At 46.5% G+C, this 16,898-nt stretch overlaps 2 long non-coding RNA genes across 2 annotated transcripts; one reads left to right on the top strand and one right to left on the bottom strand.

Moving 5' to 3' along the window:
• Window positions 1-2,040: 2,040 nt before the first annotated feature.
• Window positions 2,041-4,427, bottom strand: LOC123384527. The gene is made up of 2 exons (XR_006595722.1): window positions 4,149-4,427; window positions 2,041-2,184 (listed from the first exon to the last, which is right to left on the bottom strand). It is a non-coding gene; the product is annotated as an uncharacterized LOC123384527 (long non-coding RNA).
• A 21-nt stretch (window positions 4,428-4,448) lies between these two features.
• Window positions 4,449-15,721, top strand: LOC123384528. Its single transcript, XR_006595723.1, has 4 exons — window positions 4,449-4,578; window positions 7,456-7,707; window positions 14,257-14,666; window positions 15,205-15,721. It is a non-coding gene; the product is annotated as an uncharacterized LOC123384528 (long non-coding RNA).
• Window positions 15,722-16,898: the final 1,177 nt, after the last annotated feature.

Here is a 16,898-nt window from a genome sequence, read left to right as displayed (position 1 = left end):
CTTCCAGTGTTGGGAGTTTCCCTCACGGGGCAAACTCCCGAAGGTTGGACGGCTCGAATTGTTATGAGACCCTTCCAAGGAGCATGTCGGGACCAGCCTCCCTCGACCTCGAGCCTTCCGTCTCGCTCTGGCCTCTGAGGCCCCAGGGTAAGTCTAGGCCAAGAGCCCTCTGGGTATCTGCCAGCAAAGTCTCATGTTTGTTGTGAGTCCGCGGCCCTGGCACCTGTAACTACCCCCCACTGTACTCCCAGTTTAAAAATTCGAGTTAATTAAATTCATGCAGGGAATTTCATAACACCTAAGGGATGATAGTAATGACCCTACCACCGTTTCCCCCTCAGCGTAGTGCTTCGTTTCCTTCAACGTGCCTCTGCATTTTTTATTTCAATTGATTTCAGCACCGCCCCCCCCCCGCCCCCCACGAAATGGGCCAATGGGGGATTAGTATTCTCATTTCATGGATGAGGAAACTGAAGCTCAGAGGTCCAGTGACTTGTCCAAGAGTGAAAACATGGATTTGTACTGGGGGCTCCCGAATCCATGGTTAGTGTTTTTTCTTTCTTTCTTTCTCTCTCTCTCTCTTTTTTTTTTTATTGTTTATTTTTGAAAGAGAGACAGAGACAGAGAGACAGAGGCAGACAGAGACAGAGCACAAGCAAGGGAGGGGCACAGAGAGAGAGAGGAGGACACAGAATCTGAAGCAGGCTCCAGGCTCTGAGCTGTCAGCATAGAGCCCGACATGGGGCTCGAACTCAGGAACTGTGAGATCATGACCTGAGCCGAAGTTGGATGCTCAACTGACTGAGCCTCCCAGGCGCCCCGTTAGTGCTTTTTCTACTACAGCTCATTATCAGAACTAATGCCAGGTTAAAAAAAAAAAAAAAATCCACTTCTAAGAATGTATCCTATGGGGGGCGCCTGGGTGGCTCAGTCAGTTAAGTGTCCAACTCTCCATTTCGGCTCAGGTCGTGATCTCATGGTTTGTGAGACCGGGGCCCGGGTCGGGCTCCGTGCTGACATCATGGAGCCTGTTTGGCATTCTCTCTGTCTTTCTCTGTCCCTCCCCCACTCGTGCTTTCCCTCTTTCTTTCTCTGTCTCTCAAAAATACAAAAGAAATAAACTTTTAAAAATCCTTAAAAAAAAAAAAAGAAAGAATGTACCCTATGGGGATATTTATTTCAAAATGCACACATTTGTGTACAAGAGTGATCATAGCAACGTTGTTGACAAATTATTACTTGCCAGCTGATTGTCCATCAATAGAGAATTGGTTAAAAATTGTGGAACAGCCTTTAATGGAATTCTACAACACTTTCAAAACAGTGTGGGGGTCTTTGTGCATAGACACAGGAATAATGTGTCTGCTGTTTGGCTGAGCCATGTAGTGTTGAGTGGGGGAGAAATTCATTTTTTAAAACTGGGTATAATATCCCATTTTTTATTCCAGAAATCTCTATGTTTAGATGCACATAAAAGTTTAAAGGACCCATAGCACCTATCAACAGTGGTTATCTTTTATTTCTGTGTGGGGAGGTGGGGAAGGTCAGGGGGGTTATTGGCAAGCTTTGCTCTTTACATTTTCTCTAATTTTTCATTTTTTAAACAATAAATACAGAAAGTTTAAAAAGACTCAATGGGGGTCTTTCATTCTTTACATTACAGAGTTTTGTTTTGTAATAAAGGTACATTTTTATCTGAAAATGTGCATCTAGACCCCAAAGCATTGCCACAAAACAGTTTTATTTGCTTTCAAAGTGAGAAAAGTTCAGAGTTCCAGTCGACTGTGTGCTAAGTTGGTCTTCACTGAAGTATCTATCTCACCCTCAGGGATAACCCTTTACGGAGAAGACTCTGTAAACCCATGAGTAATCTTGGGACATGTTGGGTGGGAGTTCACGTAGTTCAATGGTTAATGGGGCTCCTGGTGGACTCTTTCTAACAGGTGTTTAAAAATTTTAACAGCAAGGACAGAAAAGACAGTTATCAAGGACGTATGCTGTAAATTATAATAACAGTAATAGTCAGAAGAACAGAAGCTATTATTGTTTTTTTTTTTTTTATTTTGAAACTCCCCGAGGCCGCCCTACACAGGAAGCAAGTGCATCTTGTCTACGTTTGTATTTCCAGCATTTAAGACGGTGCCTGGGGTACAGTGGGTACTCCGTGAACGTTTCGGTAAATATCTGTGGATAGAATGAATGAAGACTCTATTTAGATTCTGACATCTTCACCATAAAGATGGCTTGCCCTGGTAATCATGCTGCTTCAAGAGTTTTAAAACAAAAGGATACTTAGTGGTTCAAAAATTAATAATCAAGATTTCTTTTAGTTGTTAGACACCCTGGCAGATCAGTCTTCCTGGTTCTGCCTCAAGGGTGGCAGGTGGACGGCAGGGCCTTGACGTCGATCTGGAAGGGGGAGCCCTTTTACAGTAGCAGCCGAGTGGTGAGCCTCACTACCCACCAGACATCCCGCACACATCGGCTCCAGGACAACTCTCTCCTGACATCCCAGGGTGATGTTTCCTAACTTGGGGGTTGACAAAGGTTTTGAACTTTCTTTTTAAAAATATCTACCCCAGGGGCACCTGGGTGGCTCAGTCAGTTAAGCGTCAGACTCTTGATCTCTGCTTGGGTCATGATCTCGTGGTTTGTGAGTTCGAGCCCCGCATGGGGCTCTGTGCTGACCGTGTGGAGTCTGCTTGGGATTCTCGCTCCCTCTTTCTCTGCCCCTCCCCCACTTGTATGTGCACGTTCTCTCTCTCTCCCTCTCTCTCTCCCTCAAATAAATAAACTTAAAAAAATATCTATCGCATCTTTAGTTTATTGTCCTAAATTTCATAATCAAATCATTCTTTGTATGTGCATGTATCTACATTCTTTAACTTCTGGGTAGAGGCCAGAGGTCCCCACTTCTTGCCCTCTTCGGTTTGTCTGTGCTCTACTTTCTTGCCATAGATGGTTCTGGGTGGTAGGACTGTCTGGTTGAGGGGTCAGTGGGCAAGGGCTTCAGGATTAGGAGATGGCCACTGGGGAATAGATGAGAGCAGTGTAGACTGCATAATCCTGACCCCCAACTAAGACTTAAAGTCATGGGCCGCAGGAGGTTCTCAAATTTCAGTGGTCACCCAGCTCACCAGGGCCATGACCTTGCAGCAGTTCAGAGCCAAGCAGCCAGTGTGCCTCTGGGCCACAGAACCCCAGGACCCTAAGCACATCTAGGGAATTCACATTGTTCCAGTCATGCCCACTTGGAAGCACCCTTAATGATAGGCTTTTTGGTGGTTCATTTAAATAGGATCATCCTTAGGAATCTCTTCTAACTATCCCAGGGTCTGGTGCACCTGGCGTTTGATTAAAAAAAATTTTTTTTAATGTTTATTTATTTTTGAGAGACAGAGAGAGACAGAGCATAAACAGGGGAGGGCAGAGAGAGAGAGGGAAACACACTATCTGAAGCAGGCTCCAGGCTCTAAGCTGTCAGCACAGAACCTGATGTGGAGCTCGAATCCACCAACCGTGAGATCATGACCTGAGCCGAAGTCGGATGCTTAACCTACTGAGCCACCCAGGCGCCCCGTGGTGTTTGGTTTAGAATCTTCATCTACTTGATCTTCCCGCACCACCCAGGGCCGCCAGGGCCTCCCCTCACTTCTCTGCTTTGCTCCCCAGGAGCTGTGTAGAAATCTTGTGTATGTGAAGGGCATCCCACCAAATGCTCCATGTTTGAGGAAATCTCTGATCCCCTAGTTCTTTATTGCTGTGAAACAATATTACCACAGACTTAGCAATTTAAAACAACACGCATTAAAGGCGAAGGGGATTGAGAGGTACAGACCTCCAGTTACACAATGAATAAGTCACAGAGATGGGAAGTACGACACATGGAATATGCTCCATAATACTGTAATAACGTTGCATGGTGACGGACGGTGACGGCACTTATCATGGTGAGCCATGCATAGCGTATAGGATTATCGAATCACATCACCATATGGCTGAAACTCACATAACATCATGCGTTAGATATACTTCAATAATAAAAGAAAAATTTTAAACCCACACATTTATCATCTCACCCTTTGTTGGTCAGCTAAGCTGTGCCCTCTACCTTGGGGTCTCTTACAAGACTATAAGCCAACCGTCACCTGAGACTGGGGTCTCTGAAGCTCGACTGGGGAAGGATCCACTTTCAAACTCCTGTAGCAGTTGGCCAGATTTCATTCCTTGCAAGGTTGTTGGACTGAGGGCTTCAGTTTCCTGGCCGCAGCTGTCCAGTGCCAACCCCCGGTTTCTTGTCACGTGGTCTCTCCGTGGAGTAGCTCACAACACAGCAGCTGGTCTTACCAAAGCTACCCCGGGACAGGGTCTGCTAGCAAGATGGAAGTTACAGCCCTCTGTGAAGTCATGGGAACATGGCGGCCTTGGCTGCATTCCATTGGTTAGAAGTACGTCACAGGTTCTGCCCGCGCTCAAGGGGAGGGATTCCTCGGAGGCATGAATACCTGGTGGCAAGATTCATGGGGCCATTTAGAGTCTGTCCACCACGGAGGTCAGTAAACGTCAGTGAACTCAGAGGTCAGTAAACAGAGGTCAGTAAACTCAGCTCTCTGAGGGTTGATGACCTATCTCCCCTTTTCCTGCCTGCCCATCCCCTTCTCTTCTCACCCCTACCATTGCCTGGGAGGAAGGGATAGGGGCCAGGTGCACAGTGGGATGGAGGGGGCGGGCAGCAAGTTCTCATGAAGTCCAAGTGAAATCCAATGGGTAGCTATAAAAAAAAAATTGTATATTCTTCTGTATGAATGTATACTTCCTGAGCTGCTGACTTCGGAGCCGCAGAAAATGTTTGACCCCGTCTATCCTCCAGGGACTCCCCTTTGACCTGGAGGGGGGTAGTCCCACATGACTAGTAGCTAGAAAGGCTGTTAGCTTTCAATTCTAGTTCAAGGGTTTGTGAATAATAAATGAGTAGTTACTCAGTAAAATTACACCCAGGGGCTTAAAATAGTTCGTCTCTGAAACCTACGGTGATCTTTTAAAACATTAATAGCATCATGCCTCCCCCTTGATATCCTCAGAATAAAATCCAAAGTCCTCTCTGTAGCTCACAAGCCCTGCCTAATCTGGCACTGGGAGCCTCTTTGACCTCTCCTAACCTTGCCTTGACGTTTCCTGCAGCGTTCCGTTGTTTCCCTAGTAGCCAGGCACAAGCCCACTTCAGGATGTTCCCACTTGCTGTTCCCTCTGCCCAGAAGGCTCTTTCCTAGGGCTTTTTGAAGGGTTAATGCCTCCTCATTCAGGTCTTGATTTAAATGATACCTCCTCCAAGGGGCCCCCACCAATCTCCCTTCTGGAGGAGTCCTACACACTCTGCTCGGCCAGGTTGTTAGTTCCTCCATATCCCTTATTAGTCGCTACAATCATTCTCTTTGTGGCTTTATCATCTTTCTCTCATTTCCTGCGACATCACCAACATATATGGTAGAACCTGGCTCATGGGGACGACTCCATAAATATTTACTAAAAGAACCCAAAAATATTTCCCTTCTTTCATAAGGAATAATTGCAATCCCCATATCCTTTGGTGGTTACACAAACCAAGGTGCGTCCACAGCATCAATCCTACTCAGCAAAGAAAAGGTATACACTACTGATACACGCAACAGCTTGCACAGGACCTCAAGGGGATTGTGCTGCATGAAAAAAGCCAACTTCAAAAGGTTATATACTGTATGACTCCACTTATATAACATTCTTGAAATATCAAAACAATAGTGATAGAGAGAAGATTAGTGTGATTGCCAGGGGTGGGGGCCTAGAGTCCAGGGAATCTATGAGCGGGTAGCATAAGGGACCCCGTGGTGAATGAGCAGTTCTGAATCTTGATGGTGGAGGTGGTTAAACAAAGCTACATGTGTGATAATTGCACAGAGGTATATATATACACACACTCACAAATGAGTGCTTGTAAAACCGGTGAGATCTGAACAAATTCTGTGGATTACGCCAATGTCAGTTCCCCGGTTTGAGACTGTACTGGTTACGTAAGACCTCCCCCACCCCGCCTCCCCCCCGCCCCTACCCCGGGGAGGCTGCGTGAAGGGTGCATGGACCTCCTTACACACTGTTTTTGCAACCTCCTGTGAATCTACACTTGTTTCAAAATAGAAAGTTAAGAAAATGTTCTGCACCAATGGGGAAAAAAAAGAGACAAGTTTAAATGTTTTTTTTAAATTATTTTTATTTTATTTTTGAGAGAGATAATGAGCGACGGAGAGGGGCAAAGGAGAGAGAGAGAATCCTAAGCAGACTCCACACTGTCAGTGCTCTGTCACATCACTGTCAGTGATGTGGGGCTCGAACCCTCGAACCCACGAACCTTGAGATCACCATCTGCGCCGAAACCAAGAGTCAGATGTTCAACCAACTGAGCCCCCCAGCCACCCTGTTTTAAATGTTTTTGATATTAAATCTATTCCTATAGGCTCTATTGTTATTGCCAGTGTGATACAAAGTATATCTAGCTCAATTAAAAGCCTTTTTCAAAAAGAATTGATCAGCATGCTTTGCCTCTACTATTCATAGACAATTCTTTTGTCTTATTTTGGGGTTAGGTATTTATCCCTGGTTATTACCTAACACGGATAGAGCTTGACAGACCGCACAGGGCTCTCACAGAAATATTTTACTGGAGACTATTGGTACTAAGGTGGTACTTTGATTTTATCCACTGATAAATATCCATTTGATTTTCTCATCCATTTTATAGATGAGAAAACCGAGGCTCAGATACAAAACGGTATACCTTAACTAAGAGGTAGAGCCTGAGTGACTCAGGACCTAGGTCCCCTAATTCCAAAGGTCCTCGCTTCCCCTTTTCCACCAATGACACATGTTTGAGTAACTGTTTGGAGATCCCAGTATTCAGACTCTGGAGCCTGTACCCATCTCTCCTCTAGAGGGGCGGTGGCCTCCAGCTTCAACCAATTCCAAGAAGCTAATTAGCACTTCTTTTTAAAAAACTCAAGGTGGACTAAGAGAGAAAGAGACTCTGTTGGTTGTTGCTCGTTTGCGGATGTTTTCCTTGCAAAACCACATCAAAGCCGGGAAGCCCACCATGGACTTGGCCGGAAACCAAAGCTCCGCTGGCCAATCTGAGAGGCGGCAAGTTCCGTCAGGCCCAAAACCATTTTATCTTCTGGGGCCCAGATTCCTCACTTAGACTTGATGGAGGTGGAACATCCCCCAAGCAGCAAAGCTGTCTCAGGGAGCCCCCAACTTGGGGAGCCCTGCCCTGTGCAGACCTGATGGGGGCTGGAGATGAGCTTCCCAGCAGACCCCACATGGTCACTGAGTGCCTACCAGGTGCAGAGCATGTGGTGAATGTGGCTTTGAGGAGCAACCCCATCCCATTCAGGAACTGAACAACGAAAATCTATTTTCATCTTCCAGAAAGGCATCACCAAAACACGTACTGATTTTGAGGGAAGAGATACCAGAGGAGTCATCCTGTTAGGTGCTAAGGGTGCGCGCTGCAGGGCGGTCCAGGAAACACACAGTAAAAATGCCATGGGCCCTCCGGCCCCACCCCACACAGCTCTCCAGGAGATTCCAGCACTCGGAACACACAGAGAAACATCGGAAGATCTCCCAGGGAGATGTCTAGATTAGATTTGAAGGAAGCACAGGATTTACAGGATACAGGTATGGGCTTGGGGGGCGGGGGCGGGGGTTGCCTGCTGGGGAGGGCATCTCAGCAAGAAGCGCTAAGGGCACACCGTTAGCGGCCCGTGCTCCTGTCTCTCCCAACGTAGTTGTGCTCATATCCAGCTCCTTGGCTACACACTGAGCTTGCTGCGGGGTGGGCCCGTGGCTTTCACCTTTGTCTCTCAAGTGTCGAGCCCTATACCTGGCACATAATAGGCACAGACGTGGCTATTGGATGGGTAAAGGAATGAATGGGGTAGCCTCTGAGTAACGGAGATTAATCAATGATTTTTGGGTTGTGGAGGTGACAGTTTTACATAGGTTTTAGGAATATCACAGAGAGCCCTGTGGAAGCCCTGGCAGTAGGAGGAGAGATTGAGGATTTTAGCTGGGTGTTTTAAATCTAGGAGGAGAAGGCCGGGCATTTGAATCCTTCCTCACCCCCCAATCTGACTTCGGGTCTTGTAAATAAATAGCCCAGTTTAGGCTTGGTGCATACAGGAACTGAAAGACCTTGAGCCCATTGGAGATCTGAGGTTTCACCTAAATGTGGCAGTCACCTTCCCATTCGCTGTGCCTTTCAGGGACCTTGGACTTGATAAACGTGAGTGAAATGGGAGTTGATTTATTAAAGGAAAAGACCTGGGGAATTTCATAACTACAGAGATGTGGACACGTGTTGGTTCAGCACATTTGATCTCTCTCCCCATGTTGGAAGAATTCCCTACGTATAAATCTTGGTGACAGGAAAAACCTGCCTCACACTAAGGAAGCAGAACCCATGAAATTGCTTACCCAACTGTCCTTACAGACAGAACACTGGCATGGGACCAAAGCTACCTGCCCAGAAGCCCCTACCTGCCTTGGCCTTTAGTGAGGTGCCAGGGACACTTGAGCCACGAACTCCTTATGGGGACAATATCACCCAGATGAACCGGAGATCACTGCAGGTATCTGTGATCATCCAGAGAACATTCAGTAGGTCCAATGACTCTTCCCTGGGGTCAAAGGCCATAGTTAGCTGCCTCTCTGCCCCTACACCTAAGAGATGCCTCATATGGAGAAGCGTGAGCAGATTCAACTCAGGGGCAGGGCCTTTGATTAACAAGTGAACACTCCTCGATTCACTCTTTCAGGTTCTAGACAATGCTCCGTGTCAAAGGCTGGTGGTACTTGAAATTTTTTTTCCAAACCAATTGTGCTGAATGTTCTGAAGAGACAACACTTGTCTGTTTCAGACCAGGTGGGAGGTTAAAACCATAACGTAGAGGCTGAAAATACAGACCCCAGGATCAGACAAACTAGCATTTGCCTCTAAGATCCTCTAGCTGTGTGACTTTGGCATCCAGCATATGGTGAGTCCAGCTAATTGCGGTGATTATTATCATCATCACTACCTGGGGAGACTATTTGAGGAGTCAAGGTTGGAGAGAAAGAGAGGAGACAGGCTGACTCCAAGAACCCCACCCAAGCACCTGGCTCAGCCGAGGCAGACAGTGGAAGGGGGATTAAACATGTTCAGCAGAGCCCTGAGGGCAGAGGGAGACCCAATGGCGGAAGCCAAAAGGTAGTGAATTTGGCCTCGCTACCAGCCTTTCTAATAATAATCTGAACATGTGCCAGGGTCACTTGGTGGATGGTGAGTAGTATGGAAGGTATTTGAGCCAGAGTTGGGAAAATGTTTGGTGAGCTATTGGCGAGGAGATTTAAATAGACATTAGATTTGATCAAGAGTTTAAACAATGAAACTCCCTTTTTATATTTATTTATTTATTTATTTATTTATTTATTTATTTATTTATTTTCAATATATGAAATTCATTGTCAAATTGGTTTCCATACAACACCCAGTGCTCATCCCAACAGGTGCCCTCCTCAATACCCATCACCCACCCTCCCCTCCCTCCCACCCCCCATCAACCCTCAGTTTGTTCTCAGTTTTTAAGAGTCTCTTATGCTTTGGCTTTCTCCCACTCTAACCTCTTTTTTTTTTTTTTTCCTACCCCTCCCCCATGGGTTTCTGTTAAATTTCTCAGCATCCACATAAGAGTGAAACCATACGGTATCTGTCTTTCTCTGTCTGGCTTATTTCACTTAGCATAACACTCTCCAGTTCCATCCATGTTGCTACAACTCCCTTTTTATTTTTTATTTTTTATTTTTGATGTTTTTTTTTCAACGTTTACTTATTTTTGGGACAGAGAGAGACAGAGCATGAACGGAGGAGGGGCAGAGAGAGAGGAAGACACAGAATCGGAAACAGGCTCCAGGCTCTGAGCCATCAGCCCAGAGCCTGACGCGGGGCTCAAACTCACGGACCGCGAGATCGTGACCTGGCTGAAGTCGGACGCCCAACCGACTGCGCCACCCAGGCACCCCCTACAACTCCCTTTTTAAATGGATCTTTCTGTGAAAACCCAGGCGATGCTGTGACTACTCAAAAGGCATGCTAAGCATATGCTTAGAACAGCAGGCGAATAGGAAGAGGGAGAGAGAAACGTTCGATTTGAATATAAACGCAGCTAGAATTTTTCCATCAGCAAAACCAGAAATGAGCCACTTTAATGTCAGTAATCAAAGTTGTACATAGGGATGGGGGTTTCCTGGTCTTCTCAGTATGCAGGGACTTTAAAGTCTTAATCTACTCCTGTGCCCATCATAGCCAACAGATCAAACAGAATTGCTTTAGAGACAGCAAGAGCAAGATCCAGAAGCCTCCTTCCCACCAAGGCCGCTGCAGGCACACTGAGGACCCCTCCAGAGTCATGGAGCCCAGTCTGCAAAGTCCCAGAGAGCCTTCCAGTGCTGGGATTAGGGCAAGTTCTTCCCACCCCTACACCCTGGTTCGAGTCTCATCTATGATAGATCGTATTTAATTTTAATTGCTTAGTAATTTTAACTTTTCTATTTTTCCCCATGTCTATTATCTTTGTTTACTCTCACAACATTCCCTATGATTATCCGGATTTTATTGGTAAGGAAACAGGTCAAGATCACACAAAGACCAGAGGTGTATTGGTACAAACGTGGTGACTAATATGGGTGTCTGACTCATTCCTGTGTGCTGCTCCCTTCTCCCCCGTGAACCCACTTCAGCCTAGTCCCCAGTGTATCACTTTTATGATAGATTTCTGCTGCTTCCCTCCCCAGCCTTAGGACGTGTGGCTCTAATAGTATCCAGCTCATCACCGCCTCACGGCCCTTCGACTCCCCAGGGTCGGTCAGAGGCTAAATTTCTACAAGAACCCACTAACATGTCAGCAGCTGTATTTGCAATAATGGTACATAGTTCTCTGCTGCAAATGCCTCTGTCTTGTGGCAGAACCCCGAGTGTTGGATTGTTGCTCTCTTCCTGGGGTGTGCAGAAGCTCCACCTGGCAGCGTTCTCAACCAGAGACAGGTTTGATGCCATGCGATGTCCTAGGTCACACCAGCCAGGAGCAGGGCTGCTCTGCTTGTCCTATGGTCTAGGCCTACTGTAGGGCCCGCTTTGGCCCTGGGTCCCACTTAAAGCTAGCAGCCCTCTGGAACACCTGATAGATGGATCACAGTGGGATTCCTAAGTACGGAATATGTAGCTTCCAAAACCCAAAGAAGGCCACCAAGTGTTTTGTTTCTTTCTCGGTAGTAGGAGTTTAAATGTGCATAAGTTGTCCTTACTTTGGAGGCTTAATCTGATTGGGGCTCAAACCACTGAACCCTTAAAAACTTTATCAGTATAGTCTGTCTCTGAACCTGGTATCGTTCTTCTCTAGAATGCATGTCCAAAGCACCAGTCTTTTACCATGGCATCCCGAGCATGTGTTACTGTTTTGTACATTGGATCAAATTAGCATGATTTACTAATGTATTATGGAGATTAAGGTGCAGCCTGTGTGCTATGGGGTGTTAATAGGTGTGGCACCAGAAAAGCTCAAAGCTCTATTAGCCATAATTTTGCTCTAAAAATATTTAAAATATCCACTTAAGAAAAATACTAAGATTGGGGGTTAGGCTAAATGGGTGATGGGCATTAAGGAAGGCCCTTGTTGGGATGAGCGCTGGGTGTTATGTGTAAGTGATGAATCCCTAATTTCTATTCCTGAAATCATTATTACACCATATGTTAACTAACCTGGGCTTAAATTAAAAAAGGAAAAGAGAGGGGCGCCTGGATGGCTCAGTCGGTTGAGCATCTGACTTCGGCTCAGGTCACGATCTCGCAGTTTGTGATTTCGAGCCTCACATCGGGCTCTCCGCTGACAGCTTGGAGCCTGGAGCCTGCTTCGGATTCTGTGTCTCCCTCTCTCTCTGCCCCTCCCCCACTCACGCTCTTATTCTCTATCAAAAATAAATAAACATTTAAGAAATTAAAAAAAAAGAAAAACACTAGACACATTCATATAGGTTCCATTGATATTATTACGTGATAGTCTTCTTATGTGCCATATTGAAGAATGGAAGGGAGCATTGCCTAAGTACACACGTGTGACATCTAATAGCCTCTACTGATGTGTGGTATTTAACAACTGATCGTGATCAGCCTCGCTACGCGTTCAGACATACAAGATCCAATATATTCGTGATGTGATTCCAAGTTTTCTGTATCCTAAACATAGATACTGCCTCATATCATCTCCGTGGATCCAGAAGAAGGAAGTTTCAAATAAAAAGCAGAGTCACATGTTCCCAAGCTAGGTTTGAATCACAGAACCACAATCAGGCAGCCTCCACATGAAGAGAGTTTGTAACAAGTTAGAAGAGCTGTTCAAAATGAATACATTAATTGTCAACCATAACAACAGTAAAACACAACACAAACAGTGCAAAATGGGAATTTGTTCTTTTCTCCTTTGCTACATTTTACTGGTGACAGAAACCAGAATATGTAAATAGACTTGATGTTGAACCTTGTAAGGAAGATCCTGACCAGCCCCCATGGCCCCATTATTCAGTGAAAAGGTGGTTTTTAAATAATTCAAAAAGAATTCTTCCAATTGAAATAATTTTGAGAGGGTCATACTTTAAAAAAATGTGTAGAATATAAATATTTAAAATCTTGATCTATTATTAGTGAAATTAAGTTGGTTTAATGTATACAATTTGGCAGTTTTATTCTAAATTAAAAACATAATCTCTTTGGGGCACCTGGGTGGCTCAGTTGGTTGAGCGTCCAACTTCGGCTCAGGTCATGATCTCACAGCTCGTGAGTTCGAGCCCCGCATCGGGCTCTGTGCTGACAGCTTGAAGCCTGGAGCCTGCTTTGGATTCTGTGTCTCCCTCTCTCTCTGCCCCTCCCCTACTTGTGCTTTCCCTCTCAAAAATAAATAAACATTAAAAATAAATAAATAAAAAACCGTAATCTCTTGCTATAATTTTTTGGTAATTCCTTGCTACAATTAATACGTAAGACCATGTTCTTTCCGTCTGGCGTGATCCAAGCACACGAGTTGAATCACCTTGGTGTCCTTCCAATCTGTTATACTTTCATAAAGTATCTCACCATGGTATAAGTTGGAGAAACATGGTCACAAGAGCCAGTGGATATGTGTAGAGCTTTGGGGTCAGAGCACCTGGGTTTGAACCCACTTTCTGCCATTCCCTACCTGTGAAGCCTGGGCAACTTCCTCAACCTCTCTTAGTCTTCATTTTTTGGCTTTGGTACAAGAGCAAAACCCCAGTTTCTTGGGGGACAAGACAGTCACACTAAATTAATGGTAGGCATTAGTATTTGCCAGATAGATGCACAGTCTGTTGATAAGAAAGATTCCACCCAGGAATGCTGACAGAGGGGCGGTGGGGGCCAGCGGCTTCGGCCACCCTCAGGAAAGTCTTGCTGTTTGTTCTCACTTTGGATTTTGCCTCCAGTCTCCTGAAAGCGCCTGTCTTATTCCCCACAAAGTGTCAGACCATCCCATGGCTTTGGTCCTATCTCGGCCCAGCTGTTGTCTCCTTCCTACATTTGTCTTCACAGAAGCATTTTTTTTAATGTTTATTTATTTACTTTGAGAGCTAGAGATAGAAAGGGAGCAGTGGGAGGGGCAGAGAGAGAGAGAGAGAGAGAGAGAAAGAGAATCCCAAGGAGGCTCCACACTGTCAGTGCACAGCCCGACATGGGGCTTGAACCCACGAACCGTGAGATCGTGACCAGAGCTGAAGTCAGACACTTAACCGACTTCAGGAACCCCTTGATGCCTCTTGAAACTGCCTGGCAACTGGAAGTTTCTCCAGGAGCAGCTGCCTGGTGCTGGTTTTAGAGTTTTACCTTGGTGAGCTCCAGCAACCCTTTCTGTCTCCCTGTCTCAGCTTCTCAGTCTGTGTTTCTCTCTGTCTCTCTACCATCTGCCCCCAACACCCTTCAGAAGTGAAGGGCATACACCGCCCTCCCCTCCCCAGCTGTTGGGGGTTTGCTGCAGGCAGCACTGAGCCCTACTTATGTAGAAATTGTCTCAGCTGAGGACAGTCAGCTCACCCGATGTCCCCCCTCTCTGGGGTGTGTCCACATACAGTCGATGGTGGGGGGGGCAAACACAGCTCACTCCTGCTTCTTTTCCTTCCCTTCCACAGGACGGCTGCCCTACTGTTACCCCTCCCCGAGGCCACCCCTCCTCCAGCCGGGATTGCCCTGCTCCGAGCCCCTTCTCCCAGGCTGCTGTGCCACAGCACCCGCTTTGGAAAGGTTCTCGAGCCCAGGTCTCCCTTCCTGAACTTCAGACGAGATCGGGCGCGTTCAGGGTGGTATGGCCGTAGACTCCCTTCCTGAACTTCAGATGTCCAAGCTCCTGTTTTGTTTTGTTCCTCATGGGGAAGGAAAGACAGGGTGACTCCCGGAGGAGAGAGAAGAGGGAGAAGTGGAGAGGGGTGAGAATAATAAACCTGCACATCTGTAAAGCCCAGGCCACTTGGCAAAAGGATTTTATCCACATTATTTTAGAGAGGAGAAGAGGCATTCCTACCTTGGGGCACTGAAACTACAGGTGATCTTTGTTTTCCTTTTTTGCTTTTCTCTATTATCAGAATTTTTTTTTTCAATGAGAAAATAACCAGGAAACACACACACACACACACACACACACACACACACACACAATAAAGCTATTTTGAAGGAGAAGGAGGAAGCCAGGACACAGGGCTGGAGGGCTTGATTCTTCTCCCTCTCCATTCCCTCATTCCGCCCGCCCCCCCAAAGTAGCACGTCCGAGGGTGGCTGTGGGCAGAGGAAGTGCGGCCGCAAAGCTCAGAGGCAGCTCAAAGCCAGGATTTCTGGCTGAGCAGATTCCCCCATTCTTTGCTTCCAGCCCCAAATCCCACGCTTACTCACTTCACAGCACCTACTTTTAACCTGCCAAATGCCACTAAATCTGCAAATTAAACCTCTGATTACAGAATTCCTTTTGATGTAAAAAAAATGTGGGGATTTTTAAAATGTAATTATTCATGCACTAAGATTTTAATGGTGCTGCTTTTCTCCCTCTCTTGCCTTTTTTTTTTTTTTTTTTTTTTTTTTCTTTCCAGGGCAGGGTGATTCCCCCGTGCGGGCCTGCCCAGGCAGCCCCACCGGCCGGGCGCAGGAAGGAGCCTGCAGAAGCTGTCTGCTGCGGGTCGGATCGTGGGGACGCTCTGCTCTGGGGAGGCTGCAAGGGTCCCGAGCCCCAGGCCTCCCTCCACTCCTCAGCCTCCCACCTCAGCAACCAGATAACACCCAGACAGATGCAAGGCTGCAGTGTGATTCCCAAGCCAGGAGACTGAGGGTCTGAAGTCCCGGCTTCTGCTGGGCCATGGGAAGCTTCTTGAATGGAAATCCCGGAGCCAGCCCCGATAGGCACAGAGCAACGGGGAAATGGCTCGGCCTGCCCACATTTTTCTAGCCTGCGCCTCACGCCCCGCCTGAGCCGCAAGCAGACCGATCTTTCTTTTTTTTTAATTGTGGTAAAATACACGTAACATAAAATTTACTACTTGAACCATTTTTACGTATCCGATTCAGTGGCATTAAGTACATTCATAGTATCGAACAACCCTCACTGCCATCCACGTCCAGAACATTTCCATCCTCCCAAACTGAAACTCTGTACCCATTAAACACTAACTGCCCATTCCCCTCTCCCCTGACCTACCCTCCCCCTCCCCCCCCCCCATTCTCTGTTCTGCTTGTGAATTCGCCTATTCTAGGTACTTCATGGAAGTGGAATCACATAGTTGTCCTTTGGTGTCTGGCTCTTTCGCTTAGTATCACATCTTCACGGTTCATCCATGTTGCAGCAGGTATCAGAATTTCCTTCCTTTTTAAGGCTGAATAATATTCCAATGTAAGGATATATTACATTAAAAAAAATCTTTTTTTAACGTTTATTTATTTTTGAGACACAGAGAGACAGAGCATGAACAGGGGAGGGGCAGAGAGAGAGGGAGACACAGAATCTGAAACAGGCTCCAGGCTCTGAGCTGTCAGCACAGAGCCCCACGTGGGGCTCGAACTCACGGACCACGAGATCGTGACCTGAGCCGAGGTCGGACGCTTAACCGACCCAGGCGCCCCTCCTATTGCACTTTATTTATCCATTCTTCTGTAGCTGGACCCTTGGGTTGCTTCTGCCTTTTGGATCTTGTGAACAATGCCGCTATGAATGTGGCTTGCAAGTATCTGGTCAATTCTCTGCTTTCAGTTCTTTAATGTATATAACCAGAGGTAGAATTACTAGATCATATGGACCAGACGGATCTTTTAAACATGCAAGTTAAACCATTTTGTTTAAATGGTCTCTCTTGGAGCCCTCAAGGGTCTGTGTGACAGGGTCCCTGCCAGGCCTAGGGAGCTCATCTCATCCCACCGTAACCTCCACACTGGACACAGCCACACTTGCCTCCTTGGGGATTCTCAAACCCCCAAGCACACCCTACCTGTAAGCCTCTGCTCTGGCTTGTGACTTCCCCCTTGAATGTTCTTTTTTTTTTTTAATATCTTTTTTTTAGTTTATTTATTTATTTTGAAAGAGAGAGAGAGAGAGAGAGCAGGGGAGGGGCAGAGAGAGAGAGAGAGAGAGGAAGAGAGAGAATTCCAAGCAGGTTCCATACTGTCAGCACAGAGCCTGACGTGGGGCTCGAACTCACCACCTGTGAGATCATGACCTGAGCTGAAATGAAGAGTCAGAGGCTTAACCTACTGAGCCACCCAGGCACCCCTCCCCCAAGAGTATTCTTGACTCCCC

The sequence above is a fragment of the Felis catus genome, chromosome A3 (assembly GCF_018350175.1).
Source record: "Felis catus isolate Fca126 chromosome A3, F.catus_Fca126_mat1.0, whole genome shotgun sequence".
Taxonomy (NCBI): domain Eukaryota; kingdom Metazoa; phylum Chordata; class Mammalia; order Carnivora; family Felidae; genus Felis; species Felis catus.
Note: the sequence above shows the minus strand (reverse complement) of the source record. Positions and strands in the feature narration are given on the sequence as shown.